The 12,849-nt window shown below is 32.6% G+C and overlaps 1 protein-coding gene across 2 annotated transcripts in view; it reads left to right on the forward strand.

Annotated features, from left to right (window-relative positions):
• The first annotated feature begins 846 nt into the window (after positions 1–846).
• LOC144854198 (sodium/potassium/calcium exchanger Nckx30C-like) overlaps positions 847–12,849 on the forward strand; it is a 39,372-nt gene continuing 27,369 nt past the window's right edge. The window contains exon 1 of one of the 2 annotated variants that reach the window (XM_078712112.1): positions 847–1,018. The gene's annotated coding sequence lies outside the window, so the exon portion shown is untranslated. The remainder of the gene's footprint in view (positions 1,019–12,849) is intronic. The other variant, XM_078712113.1, reaches the window with a different exon arrangement.

The raw sequence follows: 12,849 nt of genomic DNA on the forward strand, positions 1-12,849 counted from the left end.
TTTATTATTTTTTTAAATACTTATTTTGTGTAATCGGTAATTATCCTTTACACATGTTTATTTTGCTTTGTGCTTATTACCATATTTATTTGTAATTTAAATGAATTAAAAAACTGTGTGTAACCCACATTTTTGGTGTAAGAGGTTTCGTAGTGTAGTGGTTATCAAGTCTGCTTAACACGCAGAAGGTCCCCGGTTTCTTAAACTTTATGGTGAAATATACTGTATATGTAATATGATATAGAGTATATCTCGTTTTATTACTCGAGGTACCTGAGTCTAGGACTCTCTCATCTTTTCCTCTTCTTCTTCCATCCGGACACTATTGAGTAAAAAGTGCGATTTATAAAGTACTACTCCTCCCTTATTCGTTGTAGGCCTAGGCCTAGTATTGAGCTGGGATTTGGCATGAATATACTACAGGGACATGTCCTCAAAGCTATGGAGCCGGATTTTTTAATTTCAAACCAGATGCGCGCAGCCATATCACGTCTCGAAGATGGTACCGTATAGCCGTATTTCGTAGCGAGGTTATTGATGTGTATGTGACATTACATCCGGTCTTATGACGTCATTACAGGTTCTTTTGCTGTACCCCGAGTATCGCACATTCGTGCTTGTTTTTTCTGTGACCCACCGCCTGTTCGATCCAATCAATGATATTATACAGCCGAAGGCTTACTTATTACAACCAAAGATACCGAACACTATCTTTGTTAATACAACTCTCTGATTCGATCTCGTAAATTTCATGTTTAGCGCCCTCTCTTTGTTTTTCGCCGATGGTTGAAAAAAAGCAGACGATATCGATCGTCGCGATCCATCCGAGAGAAGAACTTGTTGATTGTTGCGAGGAACGCTTTCTCTCCCGACATGATCCGAATCATCGATCATACAACAAGTGTCAAAGTTCTATAACTGTTTTATTTACTGGTTTTAAATTAATAAACACGCATACAAAGCTGGTGAAGAAAAGAACATGTGTGTTTCGTTCATTGCTAATTATAAATACTTTTTGGTGAGTAAGTAATCCGTTAGGCTAGGGCCTAGGCCTAGCTCTAGGCCTAGCCTAGTAGGCTAGGCCAGGGCTCCTAGCTAGAGTAAGAGGGCTAGGCCTAGCCTATCCCGCTTGGCTACCTAGGCCTATTCTAGGTTCGTAGGGTAGACCCAACCAGAGCCGCCAGGCTAGACAAGGCCTGGCCTAGACCTACCTAGGCCTATATATACTGCCTAGCCGAGCTAGGAGCAATACGATTTGTTTTGAGTCACATAAACGGGGACGCGCCACTCTTGATTACGCAAAATGATAAAAATGGCTGTTTTTCAGGTGTTTTTCTGCTCTACTAGAAATTCTTATAGTTATCCAATAAAGTTATATAACCTACTAAAATGTTTGATTTGATAAAACCTAGGCCTATCTATTAATTAGATGGCACCAATTATAATTACTGTATTGTAAACGGTTTGAACCATCAGCAGAAGGCAAAATATACACTGTACTCGGCGTGAATTTCTGTTGTTTACTTAATATTGGAGGCACTTTCTACTTCACAGATCTGTAGCGCCCTCAGAATAAAAGTAATCTCATTATATTAATTATCAATCGATTCGGCATTCAATTTGCTGTCTATCTATATAAGAATAAATTTGATTGGACAAAAGTTGTAACCAGCACAGCCCATTTAATTATGTGGTCTAATCAGGACAAGCCTTACAGGAGCTTTGAAAAAGCCTTTCTTTACCATAGCGCATGCCGTTTCGATTTCCCGCTTCTCTTGTTGGAGGTGTGTATCAGGTATTTTGTAAAATTGTATTTAAAAACATTATGTATTGCATATAGCCTATAAGTATATGATACCCCTTTTACACCGCCAGTAAAAATGCGGAGTAGATCCGGAATTGTATAACCCGAGTCGTACCCGGGACGCAAAAATGCGGAAATGTAGGCCGGTGTAAACGACGTAAAAAGTTACCCGGGTCGCTGAACCACCCGGGTAAGTGATGCGAAATGTATTCAGCGTCAAGTCAACCCGGGATGAACCCGTGTTTGCGGTGTAAAACGCTCAGCGTATCTTTACCCGTTTGTTTACTATCCTCGCTCACTATAGTATTTAATTTACATAGAATTAAGATAAGATTTATTTTGTTTATTCGCTTATTTATTAAATACAACTTATGGTTATTTATTATTCATTTTTATTTCAATATATTATTCTTCACGAGTAGACTCAATTCTTGTGTGTATTGCCATAAAACAAAATTGTAGGAGGTATAATGAGCAGACCGTTACTATGGTCTCTCTTCGTGCGTGAGAGGGCGATATTTCGAATGATCTAGAACATTTACACGGGTTGGTATTTTGCAGTGTAAATACACGAAACCCGTGTCATTCCCGGGTTAATGAATCAGGTGTGAAATGGAAATTTATCCGGACACGACCCGGGTTTGTTATAAGCTCGGCGGTGTAAAAGGGGTATTAATGAACATTAACATATTCATAATACTTCTAGTCCATCTATTAACACTTTGACTGCCAAACACGAAGATCTTCGTGTTTGGAAACACAACGCTTGACTGCCAAACACGAAGATCTTCGTGTTTCGCGTTTTTTTACGAAATCCGGTAGATAGGTTAATTATTGGTATATACTATAAATATGGACACTATATTCGGTCTGGACCGTCAATATTTTACTATTCGAAGGTAACTAATCTGGTTACGAACGACTGTCAAAATGGTACCTGTCGAAATAACATACACCACGCATCACAGTAGCGCGTAGAGCGATGGCTTGGCGCATTGTGTATCGGTCGCGCGCTAGCTATGCCGCCGAAGCCGAAGGTTTTTGTGGATTGGCATGTTTGTTTGTTATCTGAATAAGAAATAATGGAGTCATTTTCAATATGAAGTCTTTAATTTTATTATTGTATGTACAGCCTAATTGTTTTGTAGTTTCACTGTAAGTGACCGAGTTTCACACAACAAACCTGTTTAGAAATGGTATGGATGTTATCATCAGTTTACTAGTAGTACTAGGCTAGCCTAGGCCTAGTCGTAAAACTGTTCTGGATCAACTTTAGGCCTGGTTAACTAGGCCTGGTGTCTTTACTATGTGGATTTTTGCGAAACATTGATGTAAGATTTATGATTTATAAAATGTAATACATTTTTCGATAGTGATAACTTGTTTTTATAGGCCTATCGGTGCCGTGTAAGTAACTTTTTCGTTGTTTGTTGATCTCACCGGGCGATAGTTTCATATTGTGATGTCTTGCACAAAATCGTGAATATCTCGACTTTCTTGCGCTTTCTAACTGGAAGTGACTCCACGCTCTACATGCTGTGCAGCATATAGGCCTAGTTCATAAGCAAAGAATTAGTTTAAAAATATGGTTACTGAATTTGATTTATTTATATATTTAGGCTTGGTAGCCTACTGCTATCCACCTAGGCCTAGACCTACAGTAGCTAAAAGAGGCCTTCTGTGTTTGGCCTATATGTAGTATTGGCCTAGGCCCTATGCCTAGCCCTATATTAGGTAGAGATGATTTGATGATATTAGTTATTTGTTGTTGTACCAGACTAGGTTAGGCTCTAGGTAGGCCTAGTAGCTAGCTACAGATACTGATAGTAATTACTGATTGTAATGATTTCATATTAATAACGTTGACAACCCTCGCTAAGAATGGACGATTCCGAAACAGTTGGATGAACACCGAATTATGTTGGGCATTATACAAAATACAGTACAGTACCTGCTATACCAGAAGTTAATTTTTATCGCAACAACTGTAGTAATTTCAAATACATATCACAAAACTTAATACCTGTACAAAGGCTACTGTACGAAGGCCTATTATAGTAAACATATTTAGACTTTAACGTAAAGATAAATAAAACTTTTTGATTTGAAAAGGCTTGAAATAAAAATACCAACTTAAAACTTCACATTAAAATACACAGTCTACCGCCTAGTAGTAGTATACTATGAGGAAGGTCACACATTGAAAACGGGAAAAACAAATGGGTGGGATAAATATAGGACATGCTTGTACAACACTATTTTATTAATAAGGCCTAATAACTTGCATACTGTAGCACGCTGTTCATTGTAGCTACAGTACTCATTCTAGACATTGAAATATCCTAAATATATAATTCATTCATTCATTCATTCATCTTTTATTTCGGAAAAAAAAATTCTCCATAGTTCAGAACAAATATAACGAATACACATATATATATATATAAATATGTAGATATATAAAGAAAGAAAACAAAACCACCGTTACATAGACACGTTTGTAGAATGCTTGGTTTTTAATGATTTGGATATCGTAAGATTTTTCCTGAGTGCATAAATGCCTCTATTACCATGGTAACATTTTAAAACCTAATTGAACGTAAGTGGATGGATAGATTCTACAAAGCATTAGCTCATTGTCTCATTATCACTATAGGTTTAGAATCTATTCTCACAATGCGTTCGCAAATAAAATCAGGGGTGGATCCATGATTTTTTAACATTTAATATTACTAATCAGTCAAAAAGTAGTACATAATTACACTGTTGTCAAAGAGGTGGAGCATGCTTCCCTGGCAGCACTATACCCCTTGGTTCTGCACACCTGTACTGAATTTGTAACCAAGTGGTCTTTCAATGGTGTTAATGGAATTTATTTTTACATTGGTACTGAGACAATATAAATTAATAAATACTGTATTTCAATAAAAGACAGTAAAACATTATATTATTAACACCATTTATTTCCTCTATGGTAAAGCATAACTTTGATTTTCAAAATACTGTAGCAGTTGTTATGGTTTAAAGTACTTTTTTTAATGGAAGGTTTGCTGCTACAGTAAGTTATTTTTCCTTTAAATTGCTATTAATATCTTTGCAGTTACTTAAAATACCAACATTAATATCCTAATAATGTATAAATAGAATAAATTTGGACAGGTGAATATACTAGGATAAAGTGTAAAAACTAGTACACATATAACATGTTTGATAATCAAAGGAATTGTACTATAAAAATGTTACGATGACGACGTCAACTGGCTTAACTGTGCATTTGTTGAAACAGGTGGTCGCTCCTCTGTAGAATTTAAGTCAATGAAAAAGAACTGTTCCTATCTCATAAACATCTATCAGTACAATGCTGAGATAAATGCAATCTGATTTTTAATATTTACACCTGTTTGCAATAATACAAATTATAATAGTTTGATAGGAAAATACAATGTCATAAAGAGAAGGATGAAATTTAATTATGAAAGGATGTATGAAAAGAGCAAGAGGTACAGTATTTTTTGTTTAATTTGGGATCATATGTACAGTAGATAGTAGTAGTAGTAGTAACTATACTGTAGTTAGGACAGCTGAGCTGTGAAGTATGAAAACATTTGGTATTTAGAATACCTTCATCTCAGACATACTCAAGATACTTGTTTTTATATAAAAATCTTTTTTAAGCACCAAAACTCGCTTGATTAAATGCCCTGGGTAAGTACATACATTTTAAATTTATTGCCATGAACTTTCCAATGTGCAGTTTACATTTTTATCTGATCAAACTAGTGTAAATAAGTAAGTTTGAACTCAAGTATAAAATGAATGTCACCACTGCGATTAAAACATTATTTTAACTACTGTATTGTATTTTTAAGCTTACTCTACGTATGTCTTATAAATTACTTATAACATTTATGAATATACAATAAATGGACTATCATTTTGTTTCTTTGTTTTTGTAAATTATATTCAGCATGTTGCTTCTAAACGTTTGTTATATATTAAACATGAATGATGTTTAATAATAATAATTTTTATTCGGCATATTTATATCAAACACAATCTTGTCAGGAGCAAGCAATATACATAGGCCTGAACAGAATTAACTGCTCTTGAAATGAAAAGTTGTTTACAATTTTCAAGTATGTAAAATTTATCTAAAAACAAAGAAAAATTATTGAGGAAGTAATGAATGAATTTAAATTATTCTAATATTCAAAATAATATTTCCGAATTGTACATAAAGACAACCATGGTCCATAAATGTATGATAAGTTAAAAACAAATAAAGTCATTTACAAAAACATACAATACAGACGCACTGTAGAATCCATCACTTCCATTGCTATTGCCTTTTTGCATTATTTATTGAGTCAATTTATTATTTGTTTAAAAAAAACAAATCTAAACTAACTAAAATACTTACTCTATGCTAGTGTAATAGTTGCCTGAGCGCACATTTTTGTTACAGCGTACACATCAACATAATTTGTGTTTACTTTTGTGCGTTCATTTAAAAGAGTTACACATCATAAATGTGCATTCAAAGCACATTGCTGTACAATAGACATAAATGTCATTTGTCATATCAATTCACTTTAAATATAATCGTAAAGTATTCACTACTGAAACCATGTCAAAATATGTTGTGTTTTTACATTCAAATTACTGTGCGTAGTTATATAATATAATATGGCAGTTGTTCGTGACAGCTGTTAAAGATAGCATTGGAGGTTAAACTATGCTCTTGTTTTGATCATAATCTCATACAGTTGACAAATGAAATATCGCGATATCATACTAAACAGCAATTGACACTATGGGTCTGTTTCTGCTAAAAAAAATCAAAATAATCTGCAAACGAGTACCACAAACCACGAAATTGTCCCCGTTGCAATTGGAAGTTACTTCAACGTTAATTGGTCATCTGGTAATCGCTTTTTAAAAATCACGTTATCATACCTATAACACAGTTCAAATTACGGAAGATTGAGTTGTTTTGCTTATGCTGGCTATACTCTAACTCTCACATGTAGGATTCAAAATTGAACTCTTCCGTAAAAGCTATATAATAATAATAATAATATTTATTCGGTCATCAATGTAAAAATAACCAGGAATGAGAATAGGCTAAAGCCCAAACAGATTCTGCACTCACTCACTATTTGTAACCCAATCATATGACCCAATAAAATCTACTACCACATACAACAGAATAATGATGTTATACGGACGAGCAAGTTTGTTTCGCTTTTGCATTCCTCTCGACAACGACAGGCCTAAAAAAGTGACATGCAAAACATCGTTCGGATGTTTTTAATCGGTTATGTCATTTTTCGCCGTTTCTGCTGCCCAAAAATAATCAATTAAAAAAATAATCAGTTACTTACAGCAGAAACAGGCCCTATGAAACCAAAGAAGCACTATAAGACACGGTTAAAAGACTATCCACATTTAAATTAAAAGCTAGGTGGAAACAAAATTATTTTTTACATACATAGGCCTACATTATTCTACTGTATGATCCAAGTGAGATGTTTTTAACAGATTTTATAAATAAAAAGTTTTTTTACTAGTCAAATCTTATTTACAATTTACATAACAATTGAGAGTAATAAGATATGCAAATTACTGTTAATTATTGAGATCCCAAAACAATCAAAATATGCTAATAAAAGTAAAATTTAATGACTAAAGTTTATTAGTTTTCATGAGTAATATAATATTATGCATTAAAATTTAATAGGAAATTTGATAGGAAAATATGATTTAATGAATTAAATAGAACAACTAGGTTGTGTTGTTTCACCTTGAGATTAGCATTTAGTTTCAAGTGTGTGTGAACAGGAACTATTGTGTACCTACCTGTATATTCAAGTTGAGAGATGTCTAATGTAATAACCTAGTGTTTAGTATGTAAAAGTAACTTTAAACTACCTCCTTCTTCACCGAATTGTAAATCAGAACCATGCTCGATCGTGCGTGTATGTCCTCCCTCGCATGATTAATAGGAAGACAATTCTTAAGTACCTGTTCAAATAATTTGGACGCCCAGAAAGTATATCTACATGAACATTAGACGTACAGTATGTATATAGAACTTCTATCATTATTAAGGGGAAAATTCAGGACTAAAGGGTCTTTTACACCTGTTCCGACACAGTTCCGGTCGGGTGCCAATGCCAACGCCAATGTTTCTTTTCACAACCGGGGAAAAAGTAGGGGTGTCCTTCAATTGAGGTTGACAGTGTTAAAACTTAATAACAAACTAGATTTAATTCGTCACTATGACGAATTATATAGGTTATATGCATTGATTTAAAAGATATATTGATTGATTGATTTTCTCAGAATCTTTAATTATTTATAACATATGATAGGATCTTGTTTACGCAAATACAATAGCCGGTATCACAATCCGATCAAAGATCCCTCTGCTTATAATATTATCATAAACCACATTTGTTACATAATAATAACGACATAAGTTACTTTTTATCTAGATTTCATTTCATTATAAATCATGTGTATAATCTATAAGAAATAAAATTGAACAAACAATACGGTTAATAAAAAAAAATCTTATTTCGTTTCCCAAGGTGAGACTCGATCTCGGTACCTTGAATGCCATTGACACGAGCACAGACCACCGAGCCATACACAACTGACTACAAGTTGTAGAAAGATTCCTCCGTGTATTTACTATGCAGTAACCACTTTGGTGCAGATAGATTATTACATACCACAAATGAATTATAATTTTTTACTATCATGACATCTTTAAAAATTAAGATAAATGATGCAATGTCAAACTATATACTTTTAACTTTAATATATGAACATTTTAAGAAAGAAAGTTAATGTTAAGTTTTTTTTTTTGGCCTAAGAAAATGTCATAATTTGTTTGATTGTTGGAATTAATTTTTTAAAATTTAAAATGCAATTAATGATGACTTAATCAACTTTTGTTCTCTTAATTTGATAATAAATCATACATATGATACATACACTTCAAGAAAATGAAATAAAAAATAGGTGTTGCCCAGCATTCTGACGATCTATATTAATTTTAAAATTTAGCATATTTTCACCATTTTGTTAACTTATACGTGCGTAGCCTGTCACTTTTGACGTGCTCGTATAACGCAATTTCGAGTTGAAAAGTGAATCAAATATGATGATATTATTAAAGAAAGGTTGTAAAACAGAAATCGGGCAAAAAGAGTGCGCATTAACGTTTAACGTGCAGTGCGCATGCAAAAATCTGCGCACTCATAGCAATTTTTTAAACGCTTAAAATTGTAAGCGTACTCTAATTTCATCAAAAATAAATTTTGCAAATTTTAAATGCGCGTACGCAAGCATTATATGCGCTACGCACGTAATTGTATTGCCATATGATGAAATATGACCTGAAATTTATGAGTACCAAATTTTGTTTAATTGTGATTCATGCTTGTGAAGATATGATTACAAACGTGATTTCGTTAAATTGCGCATAGATCGCGTAATGTTTGATTGCGCACCATGAAAACATAATCACATCGATTCCTGGCCATAAGGAATATACTCTGAAAAATTGACTTAGCTAGATGAAACTGATATAAAGATAATTGACGGACAAAATAGTGCTAAGGAAAGAATAAATAAATAAAGATTCTGACAGAATCAAGAGGTTATATGATTGATAATGAATAGAGGTATCTCAAAGGAAAGATTCTACTTCCAAATCATTCTAGGCCTACCCACTGTGCCTTTCCACCATTTGAACATCAAAATAATACACAACTTAAAAGAAAAAAAAATGTTACAAAGAAGTTATATAATGTTTCAAGTGTATTAGTGCCCTTGTTCTGGCCGTCATTGCAGATTAGTTGCTGTACCACAGAAGTACAGGATATCCTAATGACTAATTAAACACCTTCCGTCTTTTATAACCTCTTAGTATTAAGATCTGGTATTTGTAAAATGATTTAAATAAAACACGCTGATTGCTACCAAGTGGCTTCTCAATTACTGATTTGATATTGAGCAAAATTCACTCTTTCTTCTACCTTCATTCATGAATCAATTTGGTTTTAGCAAATTATTTTTCATCAAGTTTTTTAAAGATGATGAAATGTTTGCAGTACTGTAAGCAAGAATGAGTATAGGCCTAATTTTGTTCAATAAAATGGGTATAATAACTGTGGTATGAGTAACACTTAGTAGTATCCAGTCAGTCGTACACCAAGTCACTATTTTGGGCCATAACCTTTTCATGTCAAAATACCTTTCCTCTCGTATCATTGTGTACTTTTGGTGCGTCTCATCTCGTAGTAAAGCTTATAGCCACAATTGATATGAAAAGTGTACTAGTGCTGCTTATTGAGTATCCTCAATACAGATGAATCTATTTTTAAACTTAAATACTGAACAGTACAGTTTCTTTTCACTAGGTTAAATGTCATAGTTCATTAGTAATATCATCCTTATTTACTTTTTCCATTACTTAATTTGTAAATGTCATGTACCATGCTGTTTCTGGGGTTCTATGGATGTTTAAAATGAAAGACAGAGTAGGACAATTTAGACTAGAAAACAACCACTCCCCCCCCCCCCCCCCCTCATCTGGATCCAATTCTCCGTCCATGCACTTCTCTCAGAATTAGATTTAAATTGTTTTTCTCCTAGTTCAGATCTAAATTACTGTAGAACAAAGCAGTTACTGTTCCTGGCTATTTCCTCAAGTTTTGCATACTTCTTGCATTGTTTACTTCTTGAAAAAAAATATTCCTGGAAAATTAGAAAATTTGAGTGCAGTTTCTGTTCTAATTATAATATAAGCTATTAAACGATAAATATACCTTAACATTGGATTGGTTCACACCCTGGCAGTCTACTGTCTTGTGATGAGCAATCACCTTATAGACGGTGCCACTGTATATCGCCTCAATTTTACTTGCCAAGCATCAGAAGATATTGTTGTAGCATATAACCAATGTTGAAACATTTTCAACTTTACTTTATTTCCTTGTGGAAACAAATGTTGTACAGGTACTGTAAACCAGACTTCACTATGTAATTATGATTACCCGTAATTATAATAACTACATTTGTTTTGGTTTTTTGAAAGAAGAAAACACTGTATTATTTAATCATTATTTGCATAGAATATTTATAATAATAATAATTTTACAGCTATATTAAGCCTCTTGATAAAATAATAAGTTACATTGTACTGTATTGTATCTAGTTATATTCATCCTATTGTAGAACTGTTCATATATTTTAAATGGCTCTTGTACAGATTTTTGCTTTGTAATATCATAACAAAGGTCAAAAAGTAACTATGGTTACAATTTTGTTGACTACTTACAGTACCATATTACAGTATATTGTAATGAAAACATGAAGGTATAATTTTAACCATGAGAAATTACCGGTAAACTAGTTTATCCTCATCTATTCTTGTCCACCCTCACAATCACATGTATACTTTTATATGTGTGAATTGGATAATGCCTTCATTCAAATGACTGGGTTACAATACTAGGTTATAAAACAGTGATATTTGTTTCTATGATGGATGAATGTGCTGACAGGTATGATCAGGCACTATATAATGACCGTAAATTATCTTTACAAGAATACAAGCATTTATTCAATAGATCTGCTGTAATACTAGTAATTTCAATATTTATGTGCCTACTTTGTGTTAAAATGATTAAAGATTGATTTAGTAGAAGTTGTAGGAAAATTTAAGAATGTACAGCAATAGATTCAAGAGAATTTGAGGTGGCTGCAAAACAGGTCTCTGTCAAAGTTGAATGATTAAAATTGATTTAAAGCTACTGAGAAAGGTTAAGAATAGAATTTATATGTACAGTAAAATTCATTAAACAAAAATATTAAATTTTAAAAACAGTATTGCAACATGTACATTTATAGCAAAATGATTACAGTATACCTCTCCCTAGCAACATCCCAAATAAGGGGACACTTTCTGATTATAACAAACAAGAGAACATTTTGATAATTTAACATTATGCCTATTCAGGGCACCTATTTGGAGGACACATTGTTGGGGTCAGGAGGTGTCCTCCTAATAAAAATTGTATACAGTATAGATAATTTAAAAATACAAAAAGTATACAAATAATATATTTTCCATACCCAAATTTTCCCAATTTTGCACTTTATCATTATAGAAGGAATATAGATTATAGCATAAATTATTATTACTGTAAACACAGTATTTTATTCAATATTATTCTAAATTATTTATCTTTGTGTGGAATTGAATATCTTTCTACTCATTTTGTATGCACCAAATTAAGCCATTAAAAAACGTGACTTAACATCACAGAATGTTGTCATACTCTAGCTGTGCGAAAACGTTCACGTAATATAACATATTAATGTATCTTCGGACTTCATATTTCTCGGTTTACTTCTGTTTAAATTAGTTCCGTTATAATTGTTTACATTACGTAAGAGTAAATAAAGTCCCGAGTAATTTGCTTATCATCCATCATCTCGTATCTTAGAGCTATTCAGATAACTTTACTTAATTATTCAGTTTGAAAATTTGAATACAGAATACAGCGAAATGTCAGTTACAGAAAATGAATTTACAAATTGCACCAAGCCACATATATTATTGGAACAAATAAATTTGAATTTGAACATTTTGAATTAATAAAATTGAAATTAAAATTTGTATTGAAAATAGATTGGTTTATTCTCTTAGGTACATTTGGAAGTTATGTAGTATAGATAGATTTATGAATTCTCATAAAAATCAGGGAAGATTTTCACCAGTGTATAGCGTAATAATAAAATGTCAGACAAACTAGCTGATTGGCAAACATTCATATTAATTCCTAATTGTTTACCTAAATAACTAGAAACATCTAAGGAGAATATGATACGTACTGATTTATTTTTAGTTGATAATGATGAATTGTTTGAATGTAACAGAAATCATTCCATTTATATTAACTAAAATAAAAACAATTTGTTTCAGTAGTAGTAGTATATTAGGAGGAAAAGTAAAAAAAAAATCAATT

The sequence above is a fragment of the Antedon bifida genome, chromosome 10 (genome assembly GCF_963402885.1).
Source record: "Antedon bifida chromosome 10, ecAntBifi1.1, whole genome shotgun sequence".
Lineage (NCBI taxonomy): Eukaryota > Metazoa > Echinodermata > Crinoidea > Comatulida > Antedonidae > Antedon > Antedon bifida.